This window comes from Gambusia affinis, linkage group LG06 (genome assembly GCF_019740435.1).
Source record: "Gambusia affinis linkage group LG06, SWU_Gaff_1.0, whole genome shotgun sequence".
Classification (NCBI taxonomy): Eukaryota; Metazoa; Chordata; class Actinopteri; order Cyprinodontiformes; family Poeciliidae; genus Gambusia; species Gambusia affinis.
The window spans coordinates 20902167-20914924 of NC_057873.1; positions in this window are offsets into that span (position 1 = coordinate 20902167).

Consider the following 12758-nt stretch of genomic DNA (forward strand, 5'->3'; position numbering starts at 1 on the left):
CTTTCATCGAATGACACAAGAGGAAACTTGGCACTGCTCTGCTTGGGGAAGATAATAATCCCCAACCCAGGGGGAGCAGTCCACCTTTTTTTCCCTCTTGAGAAGAGGAGCTGACTAATGTTTGCTGCTTCACTCTAGACTGCAACTCAGCTAGCATCATGCTTGAAGACGCTAATGGAGCCAGATCATCTGCAAAAAAAGTCAAATGAGACCCTGAGGATCCCTGAACAGATTCCATCCCCTCAAAACTATCCCTTGAGATCCCGTTGATAAATAACCCACACAAGATTGGAGATAAATGGCAAAGTCCAATCCACACGGGTAAGAAACTCATCTATATACACGACTTTAGGTAAACATGTGGATAGAAAAATCCCATAGAAAAATGGCCTTAGAGGGAGACTTTGGCTTGCATGGATGTTCAGGCATGCTCATGTAGAATTATTATATACGGTATATATAAAATATATATGTATATATTTGCATGTATTCAGATTTAATGCATCTGGAAATTTTGTGTGTTTTTAAGAATGTCTAAATGTGTAAAAGAGTGAAAGTGATTTAAACAGCTATTCACACAAGAAAAATAAATAACTAACCATCAAATTCACATTGAGACCATAGCAGTATTCAAGACTTGGCTGTTCTGAGATCTTTAGAAGTGCTCTTTAAAAATAGACCTCTGAATGAGTCTCCAGAGTTTTGCACCAGGCTTCACATTTAGCCTGAAAGACGTGCTTGTCAGATGATTCACAGTTTTCTATTAAATCAGACGATTCACTGCAACAACACTGAGTTATAGAAGTTAGTATCAAAGCATCCGCATCCTTTGCTACTCATAAAAAGAAAGTGCTTCTGTTACTTTGCAAAACTCTCTTTCATCCTAATGTTATGTTTTAAACTGAGTCCTTGGCCGTCAGACAGAATGGTAATATTAGACTCTGCTAAACGTTTTGAAAATCAGCTTCCAGAAGATTGCTATGACAAGAATTTTTTTATACTAACTTCATATTTCATTTCATTTTTGACTTACAAAAAAGCGATTCAATTTTGCATATTTAAGCACATATCAACCCACCTTTGTCTCCCCTCCTTTCTCTCTTTCTTATTTATTCCCCAAAGCCAGTTCATTCTCCATCTGTCATTCTCCACGCTTCATAGCGCCACACTTTAGCCTGTTACATTTAAATCACTCTCAGCTCATTCTTTCATTCCCCTACATTCATTGCACTGCAGTGCTCTGTGAACCCACTGCAATCTTACCCTTTCACAGTCAGAGTGGTTCCTCAGACAGACACTGAGATCACAGTGTAGGTACACCACTGAGTAATTAATCATTTGGAAGAGACTGATGGTAAAGCTGGCACTGCTTGACAAGGAGCTGGGCAGCAGTGTGATCCCCGACGGCTCCGCTGCTGGCCTGCGAGACAAGCACAAATGGATTTTATAAACTTGGTTGAGACGTTTCTCTTGAAATCAAACTGAAGGCTCTGGCGTCTCCAGAAGCCAGAGCCGCACTGATTAGCAGACATGAAGGCGGCAACAGACTGTAAAAAATGATCAATATTTAATATTGGTGAGAGGTGAAAGCTTAATAGAAAACAAATCATGTCAGCCAAAGGTCAGGCAAACTTAAGGGTTACTCTTGATTACTGATTAAGCAGCTTAATCAGTATTTAAGAGTAACCCTAAAATTAAAGATCAAAATTACTTTTTAAGAGATGAAATTTGTAAAGCTGTTGTTTTCTTGTTTAAACAAATATGAACCTTTTGCTTACTGGAGCGTTGACATACTAGCTTGTGCATTTAAACAGCGATGTGTCTGAGTCTCTAGGATAGCAATAAATTTCTATCTCTTTTTCTCTGCTGGCACGAGACAAAATCAAGCTGCTCATGTTTACTAAAAATATTTAGCTATTAAAATATGTTGTTGATGTTTTCTTAAGTGATTTACCTTTATGAAATATCACTTCTTTTGTAAATGAGCAAAATTTCTCATGTTCTAATAACCATTGAAAATCAAACCACCTATATCTAGTTCATATATATCCACAATTTCTGCCTAAAATGTTGCAGTTTAACTTTACTTTCAATGAGCTTTTCAGCTCACAGAAAAAACCCAACAAAAATCTTTTCATCTGCCATTTTTGACTCATTCCAGTTTACCTAAAAAAAAAGAAAAGAAAAAAAAGCAGCAGGTAGAGTTGCTGAAGTCCAGCTGACGTGTTGGTGACAGGCAACAGGCGGCGACGCCAAGGTTTATCCGACTGTTGTTTGTCTTCAGATTGATAATCACTCTGAGGTTCCCTCGGGTTAGCGCCACATCGCCAGGCTCCACACTTGATCCCATCTTCAGCCTCATTTCTGCGGTGTGGTTTCCACTGCCACAGACGTCATCTGAAATTTCTGTCACACTAGTAGTGGATCAATATTTCATTATTGTTCGCGATTTGTAACGGGGTTTGTTGTCTGTTTTAAGTGATATTTATGTGAAATCTTAAAAACAATTTCATTTATTCTCACCTTTTTCATAGTTATATCTTGCCATATTCCCTTTCAAACAACAAAATTAGACTTTGCAGATAAAGCATCATGCAATCCATCACCATAGACACCCTTATAGGACTAATGGTAATCTAGAAGTGTAAGAATTTAAAATTTGTTGCTGCTGTAACCACAAAAAAGCCTCTTTGCAGAAAGAAACTCAACCAACAGCCTGCTACAAAAACCACAGGCTCTGGTACTTTAACCCAAATTGCGATGTCATTAAGCTAACATGCTAACACTAATCATATTTAGCAGTTGTTTTTTCTTCGTCATCATAACTAAACAATGAAAACACAGACAACAACTACTCGTGAGAAATAAGAACAAAATGTCATAATGTCCAATTAATCCCTATAAAAATTACTGTTTCGATTTCTGAGATGAATGGCAAGAATTATTACACTTTTATGCAGTGCTCAAATCTTTTGAGATGCACCGGTACATGGCAGACGCTGAAATACTTTGATGTAGGCTACACAATTTCACAGCACGGTTTCTACTCTCTTATATAATGTTTGTTGTGAAGCTCCAGCAGAGTTTCCTGTGGCGTGCCAGTTATTTCGACACAGAAATTACCTGTCTTATTGACTGCATTCTTGCGTTTGCCCTTGAGAGATGTACCAGAAGATAAAAGAATAAGTGAGCAGAGAATAAATAGAAGATGGATAATGCATTGTCATTAGAATTGCATCGGCAGGAAGTTTGTTTCAGACAAAAAAAAGAGTTGCTGTTTAGTAAACAAATGAAAATAATTGATGCTGAAATCATTAAAATCTAAATGCAGAATCCATATAAGATTATCAACGCCGTTTTGCATCAGGATTTAATTTGTTATTCCCTGTTAATAGATTTTATTTATTATTTGCAGTTGGTTGTATCAGTCACTGTATGGTTGAGAGAGGAGTGGGAACATCTAAGATAAAAGCATTTACTTTGTCACTTTGTTGCATTCAGTGGTTAAAATGATTTATAATAGTAATTTATAGAATAGTCAACAGCTCAGATCTGTTCCAAATGTTTACCAAGCTCTCAGTGCAGTCTGACCAAAATCCATTTCAAAAGTTCAAATATTTCAACCCCTCAAGGTAAACCTAGGAAGGATCCACAGAGAGCTGTTTTATTTAATACATTTTTTTTTTCCTTTCCTGTGCTCACAGAGGAAATGAAAACATCTGCGATGGACTTGTATCGCTGTATTCAGAGATATTTGATACAATAACGGTGGAATTTTCCAGTTTGTTAAAATCATCAGAAAATGAAATAAAACTACAGCCAAATTTAGCATTTTCAAGTGAAGGTTCATCCATCCATTCATCCATTTTCTGTTCACCTTTGTCCCTACTGGGGTCAGGAGTGTTCCTGGTGTCTATCCCCAGCTAACGTTCCGGGCCAGAGGCGGGGTTCACCCTGGACAGGTCGCCAGTCTGTCACAGGGCAACACAGAGACATACAGGACACACAACCATTGACACACACACTCACACCTAGGGATAATTTAGAGAGACCAATTAACCTGACAGTCATGTTTTTGGACTGTGGGAGGAAGCCGGAGAACCCGGAGAGAACCCAAGCATGCACATGGAGAACATGCAAACTCCATGCAGAAAGACCCCTGGCCGGGAATCGAACCCAGGACCTTCTTGCTGCAAGGCAACAGCTCTACCAACTGCGCCACTGTGCAGCCCCCACAGGCTGAATGAAGGTTCAATGAAAAAAAAAAAAAGATTAACTAAAAAATGTAGTAGTTCAATTTTCAATTTGAAAATTGTAAATATATCAACAACTTATTTCTTTTAGTCATTTTGGCCTACAGTTAAAGAGAATCCAGAATGGACTTTTTAAATGCAGGAATATTGTGTCATAGCCATATCATGGAGAAGAGTGCCTGGCAGTTCTCCTGACTCACTGACTCCCTCCACAAGTATGGTAAACCACAAAACAAGCCCATAGCTAATGGACCTTTGTATCCAGGCACATTCACTGAACCTTTAGTAGTTGGTAAAATCATGACATAAAAAGATGAAAACGCAACACAGTAACCACAACCTTAAAACTATTGTGACACAGAATTAACTAGTTTCACAATCTACTGATTGTGAATCTGGTCTGTGTGGTCCTCATTTCAAGTAAAAGTAAATTTTGCATTGGATTTGGAAAGTAAAGTCTCAGACTATGGAGAAATAATGGAGATGAAGTGATGGGACGCCATGCCATCTGCTGATGTTGCTCCACCACTGTACAGTGCATCAAAAATACTTTTGAGAAGCCGTTTTTTTGTAAATAAAAATTAGTTAAATTTTATATTTGAGCTATGTGAGAAGCATTTTTAAATTACCAGTTATTAATAATCAAAATGAAGAGTAACATGTAATATGTGTTACCATGTACATTTTAATTCACATCTTGCTTTTAAAATTACTATAATAAGTAAATTTTTTGGACAATTCTGTAATTTCTACAGATGTAGTTGTAAATGAAATCCAATGAATCAGTGGCCTGCATTACAATATCTGGCATACTTAATAGAAAATGCCACTCTACCTTTCTTTAATCTGTTACCAGATTAATAATAGAAATGATAGAAGACGTAATAACATTAGCCAGAGACATACTGATGAGGTGATGTCCTTCTCCTTTGGTTCAGCCTTGGGAGCTCTGATTTAGTCTGCGGTTCTGACACTAACAGGCTGCTCCAGGCTTGCCGTCTCGTCGTCAGCATGGGCACGCGGTGACCTACTGACATTTTGTTCTGCTTGCATCCTGGCTGTGCCTGCTCTTCTGTCTAATTGTCTTTTGGTGTTTCCTTCAACAGGCAGCATCTTCTCAGTGGACTTTATGGTGGTTTCCACAGTCGCTGCTCCAGACTCAGACAGTGTGCCCGCTGTTGCAACAACTCCAAAGGTGTTCTGAAAGCATCTGTGTGTTGTTTGCGTCGCAAACCGAGTCCACTGAGGTGTGTCCTTTCTTTCCAAATGAACAGTTTCATCTGATGTACTTTTGGCCTTTGTTGACACTGAGTCATCACTGGTGTAGTCCTGTTCCCATTTACTGGTGACTGATAAATGCAACACTTTTTCTGATTTTCCTCTTGATTTTCCAGGTAATGAGCGATGAAAGCGGCAGTTGCTTCTGGACTTTGTTTTATTTGCATTTTGGGCCCGGAAATTATTTTTTTCTGGGAATCAAGTTTTGAACATTTCCTTTGTAGGATCAATCACGACTGCCTCAGTAGTTTCATCGGACTTTGTACGCCCATTACTGCTACAACTGATTTCATTAACAAACTCTGTGGGTGGGATCTCCTCATGAGGTACAAAATCTGTCACATGTCCAAAGACTTCTTGGCTTATTGACGTTCTTTTAGGCAACATGTGCTTCTTATGTTTTTCTACCCAATCTTGTGAGTGCTCTCCATAAATATTCACAGGTAGAGGACCTGATTTAATACCTTTAAGTGATAAATAGCTAATTTGTTCAGAAGCTGCAGGTGTCTGGACATGTGACTCTTTGGCTCTGTGGGCCATCTCTGAAAAGCCAGATTCTGCTATATTAATGACATGTGATAATGCAGTCATAGAAAGCAGGGCATGCTGGCCTTGTTCGGCAGCTCGTACAAGAATCTCCTCCTCTGGCTGCTCCTGCACACTATGTGTTTCCATTGTTTTTATTCTCAAAGCAGCGGGGGCGAGCTTGTCAAAAGTGTGAGTTATGGGAAGCTCTCTCTGAGTCAAAGGATTGGTATGAGTGTAGGGCTGAGATCTGTGCTCAGCTGCCTTCTGAGTTAACTTCTTAGTGTCTGGCAGAGCCCCACTCATGGCCAGCAGAGATTTAAAACCTCTGAACTCAGCGGGAGTCTCTGTCAGAGACACAAAGTCAGCGGTTTTATTTGAGTTTATCTGAAATTGAGAAATAATGTGTCCTGCTTTGTCGAAAGTCTGGTGTGCTATTTTGTGGATTGCATGGTCAGTGCTTATTTCATATTTGTAATCAGGTCTGAGTTGTTACTCTCACTCTGCTGTGAGAGACTGACTGTCGTGCCTTCCATTCGTCTTTGCCAAGCGATGCTCAATATCAAACAATGAGTTAGGCTCATCATTAGATTGTATTTTAGGCCTTTCGGGAAGATTATCTGTCTGGAAAATTGTGACGGTGCCAACTCGATCAATTGTGTCAGCATAATTTGTGTCGCGCCCAAATTTCCCATTTGTAGCCATCACAGTGTAAGGCAATGGCTTTTTCTAACTCAAAGCGATGATGATGCTTCGCAGTCATAATTATATTGTTTGCTTCATCTTTGCCACCAGCAGTAGAAAGGTCATTCTGTTTAGTCTCATTCTTAGTCTGAAGGGAAGTGGAGTTGAATTCATCAGCGTCATTAGCAACATGTTTACTCCTGACAGTCGTATGTTGATCCCCTGTGACTCCATTTGAATGCTTCACAACGGATGTCATCATGAACATAACATCCCCTTTCTTGTTTCTTTGACTTGTCTCGCCAGCGGCTGCTAACAAGGACTCTCTGCTTTTGGATCCAGGGACAAAGTGGGCCAGCTGTGATCTAGTTAGCTTCTGCAATCTGTAGGTTACAGTCAACCTGTCACCACTTAACGTCCTCCGTTTCATCATTGGTGACATGCTTTCGGGAGAAAAACGATTGATTCCTGTTGCAGGGATCACTGACGACGTCCGTGCCTGTGGAAATCTTTGCTTGTTTTCCACGGCGGGAGTACGAACAGTGTCTGGATGCGATGCCTGCTCTGACACCCTGGAGAGACATGTCTGGCCTGGAGTTATGTTAGGGCATGAGGAGGAGGAGTCACTCCTCTGAGTAGCAGACTGCCCTCGGTGAGGCTGAAATGGGCCCACAGAGATGAGGGGTTTAAATGACAAGACTGTGACTGTGGGTGTCTTTGTAGATGAATCATCATTCCTCTGCTGGTGTATGGATGGTGTAGCATATTCTGCCTGCCCTTGCTCATTCGCTGTATGTAAAACTGGTTCGGCCCTCAGAACAGAATAGCTCAATTTATGCTTATGATCTGTGTTGCTCTGAATAATTGATACATTGAGAGAACTGCTCTTGGCTCTCTGAAATCGGGTTGTGAGTGAAGGCTGTTTAGCTGTGTTAGCAGCACTCCTGCTTGGGGAAATAAGTGGCATACATAGAAATAAATCCAGATATTTTTGATACAGCAGCAACAGGAAATGTGACCTCAAACTCTTGAGAACTTGTTTCCTTCAGTGGTAACATAATGTCTTCTTTTGGAAGCTCTTCCTCCCTTAGATCTGGTGCCTGGGATCTTACAGATGGGTGTGGCAGCTGGCGAGTGTTTGTCACCTCAAAAGAAAATGACTTATTATTTGTTAGGTCTCTTATTTGTGAAGCATTTTCACCCAGATGAATACCCTTGTGCTCAGAGCCGTCCAACTCTTTAATCAAACCATGACAGGAAGACAACTTTTCAACAATGCGCGCTTTGTCTCCGTTAAGTTCTTTCCAATTTGTTGCCGGTTCAGGGGGAACATTTGTCACATCCTCCTTCCCAATATCCTTGTTAAATTTTCTGTCCTCCCCACTTCCAGCCTTTGCTCCTTTTTCCTCCAATAACTGTCTCTGCTTCCCATCAGTATCCAGGGTTGAAATCTTGGGATTTATTTTAGTCACACCTTCTCTCTTGGCGTCTCTCTCATCTTTGACTTCACCATGTTGTGTATTTTTGTCATGTCTCAGAGGTACATGCCCTTCTTTGCTTATCTTGGTGATGAACTCTTTCATTTCTCCAGCCTCTCTGTATATGCTTTGGTTTATCTCTGGTGCTCATTTTTCAATTTCAGGATCATCTAATCTTAATAATTCCTCCCTTTTGTTTTCCAGGATTTCATCCTCTTTGAGAAACATTTTTGTAATGTCTCTGCTGTTGTTGCTGTTGGACTGAGGAGTGTCGTTGTCCTTGTTTTCAGTAACTACACTCAAAACGCTTCCCTGCTCATCTCCAAGCGTCAAGTTGTGAATGTTGTGTAAGTCTATTAATTTGCTATCAGGCCTGTTGCCTTCAGAATCCCTCTTCTCAGTGACTTTTGATAGGGCTTCTTTTTGTTTCTTACTTTTTAGTCCAGTTAATGCCGACTGAGAGACGTCAAAGTCAAAGACCTTCAGGCTAACTTTTCTTGTAGCAAAAGTTGAAGTTTGTACTCTGGTCATAGCTGTCGTACTCACTGTTGTTTGGAGATTAGCAGGAGACTGTTTATGAGTGACAGTTGCAAGCCTAATTGTTAAATCCTTCGGCAACAAAGTCAATATCGACTGTTTGGTCTGAGATGTAGGTTTAGGTTTTGCTTGTCTGTTTGATACAGAGATGAAAGTCCCATCTTTTCCTGTCAGAAAACAGGACTTGGGATTTGTGACTGTGGACACAGTTGGCCTGCAAAGGGCGAAGGGTGTTATTTCAGCAGGAGCTTCAATCGAGTTCATTCTTGTAGGATGTGAAGCAGTGCCATGAGCACGACCTTTTCGGAGAGGATTGTTAAAACTGCTGAGGGGAGCAATGAAAGATGCATTGCTCACCGGCCCAGTGATGTTCTGATCTTTCAAGCTTGTTGAGAGACTGAGGAAAACCTTTTCCTTCCTTTGAGTGAAAGGCATTGGATTTGACTGATGGAGACATTTTTGTTAAATTTCTTCTGGTGTCCATGTTTCACTGGTTTCTCACCGGTGTAAGAAGGCTTTGATGAGGGATATTGCGCTGTGGATGTTAACTTTGGACTTGCTGTGACTAAAGTTTCGCTGGGATAGGTACGACTTGGAGGTAGTGTTGTGAATTTGTGTTTTTCTGATGACAGTTCAGCAGCAATATGAGACAAAAGAGAAACAGTTTTTCTCTCAGTCTTGTTATGGGTAAAAGGAAGAGATGGGTGGTTGTAATTTATTGCATTCTTGAAATTGTTGCTCTCTTTGGCCTCTTTGCTTTCCCCAGTGGAAGAAGGATGGAAACTGTTTAATGAAGTTAAACTAGGAGAACCTAAATAAATATGAGGTGAAGCAGTAGGGCTGGCTGCAAATTTCTCACTGGACATTGCTTTTCTATCTGTCAGACAAGTCAAACACAAGTCTGTCATGACATTTCCTTTCATTGAATATTTTGTTGGCTCAGCCTGGAGGATGAATTGCATTGTACTAGACAGATCCATATTTTCTCCTAGGTTTGTTATGCTCTTCTCTCGAGGTCGTAAATCATTACTGTCATTAAGCAGCTCCGTCAGGTTATCAATTACATGAGGATGAGATGCAGATGGGTTCAGAAGTAAAAGTCCTGTATCAGCAGATGTGGGAATAACAGAGTTGGCATTTCTGTGGATCCCGATTGCATGCGGCACAGAAAACCAAGGAGGAGCTTTGACTGCCTTGGCAGACAAATGAACATGTCGCTCAAAGGTATCATTCAACACCAATGCAGCTTGTGTGGAAGACGAAACAATCTTTGCATAGTCAGACTTCAGTGGGACTTTTGATTCTGATTGGAAAGCTGTTGATGATTTTAGAGAGTTTTGCACATTACTGGAGAGAATATTTCCCATGCTTTGTAAAGTAGTAGCTAACAATATCCCCTCATTAGTTGGCTTTAGTTTTGTGTCAAACACGTTTGCTTTTGGAAACTCGGCAGTCGGCTCCTCCTCGGTGCCTCAGTGTGTCGTCTGTGAAGGTACTGCTTCTGTGCCACGAACAATTGTGACTGTTTTATCCAAAAGCCTATTCTTTGTGACAGCAGTGCCTTTTGTTTGTTCTGGGAGGTGACTTTGGAAATCTTCTCGCTCTCCCCCAACTACTAAAAAATAACAAAACATGTCAATCAAATTTTATCCTCAAAGAATGGTGTTTTTACTACTCATAGTAGTAGTAATAGTAGTATCAAATAAAAATGAAACAAATAAAAGAAAGAGCTGATGCAGGCAAAAACATATTATGAGATATGTTATCAAAAGAGGTGAGCTATATGGAAACATGGGTAGCAGAGGGGGAATATCTTCTGCGTTGGTTTACTACATTTAATCATACAAATTTCCAGTGGTAATTACTTGCACTTTATTAATTTTTAATCACTGAGCACATTATTTTAATGGTTCCTGCATTGGAACTGTAAATTTAAAAAAACAAAAAACACTGTGCAACATGAATACAATGATTTCCTTAAAATGACATATTTGTTAATATTTGACATGTTACATTTTATTGGTTTGCATTCAAAGTCCTTGACAACATATAAAATCATTTAAATCCTAGCGTGGATGAAATTAATTTAATGAACTGGTGACAGATACTAGATGATGTGTGACTGATTAGTTAATTATTAAATGTCTGGTGATTTATCTATTAATTGTAGTGCTAACACCAGGCGGTTTTGTGATTACATTACATTTTGTTGTTACACATTACACTGTAAATTAGATGAAAGTCAATCTCTACATTAATACATAAATGCATAAATTATAACATTGGTCTGTTGACATTTATTTCTGTTCCTGATGTTTACAAAGTTACAGTGTGATAGTTTCTTAGTAACTTTATATTATCATTTTTAGGAAGAGACAAGTGAAAATAATAAATCATAGGTCAGCTTTTAACCTAAGAACTAGATCTGCCAAATAAAACAATCAACAACCATCAACAAACCTCCAACACCAACCAACTTACTATTAAATACAGGCTAAAAAAAATAATCTGAAAACAAAGGTCATTTTGTTCTATTTTCACCCCAAATTAATACTAAAAATATTGCATACCTGTAAAATAGCAAGTGGAAGGGAGTTAAACTTCCACATTTCGGTTTTTGTCTTTTAACAGTCACTATAAACCCACGTGAGTAAAAGTTCTTTACTCACGTGGGTTTTCACGTGGGCCTTTATGCTACGTAGCACAGGGTAACAGCTGTTTGCAGATATAGCCGCATGGACCCTGATAGTGTCATCACTTGCAAGGTGGCTGTCCTTTGAACGTCATTATCACAAAGATCACATTTCTCTGTAGCTTTTTTTTTCAGTTACATGGGATCTACAGCGTCAATGGATTCAGAAAATATTAATCAAGAACTATAACAAAAGTTTGTTATAAAAATGATTGCAGTGTGTGTCATTGCAGTGATCAACGTGTCGTTAACATGATGGTCATTCATTTGTCCACTGCAATATACCTTTTAACCAATTCCTGAGGTAAAATGTCTATACAGCTTAAGTGATTTTTAAAAGTAGACATTTTGTGACACTAGTTCGAATTTATAGTGGATTTTCCTTAATTCATATAATCAGACATTCTCTCATAAATTATTAATAAATGCCTTTTTTTCTAATTGTATAAAAGCACCAAATTATTTTTGCCATTAAGAAGGTTCTGACATCCTTCTTGCTAGACATATTTTAATTGGTTGGTCTGGCACTGAACTGAGTTCCTGGCATGGTTTATCATTTTTTAAAAAGGGGTGGAAAGCCCAACCTGAAACCTTACTTTAGCTTCTTTATTGTTTCTAAAATCAGTTTCACAACCTAAAGTCAAGTCAGCTCTACATCATCATCATCCCCCGATGGGAGTTCCAACAGTATGAAAAATCCAGAGTTAAAATGACTTTGTAAAAGATAAAGCCAAATAGCACTGAGCTTCGGGAAGGACCTATATTTAAAAAGCATAACCTATAGTTGGCCTTGCCAGATAGCCTGCCAATTTAAATTTTCTCTACATTTTCTGAACAATTGTAATCAAATGTTTGGATTCAATTATCACAAACGTTGTTGAGGGGGTAAAACAAGTGTGTAACCTGTCTGCAATTAGTGAAGAAAATAAAACTGTGATTTCACATTTTTGAATCCAATTCTTGTTTTTAGAATTGAATTTGAATGTAAATGTAATCATTCCAAAACCTGAAAGTTTGGTGCAGCAACAAATGAATATGAAATTCAAGGTTACTACACTGTCAAAGCAGACACATGATTACAAGTGCCTGGCATTGTGTGCATCTTTAGTTGTTTTAAGACAGAGTCTAGAAACCAACAAACCAATGGTTACTTTGCAAAAACTACAAAATAAATTTGTTTTGTTCCCTAGGGAAAGACATAACATTTATTTTTTTATAAAAATGCAAAAAAAAAAAAAAAAAAGTCTAATTAGTCAGAAATGTCATGAAACAAAGACCTTGTTAATGTAGACAGAATGATTACAAGCATGA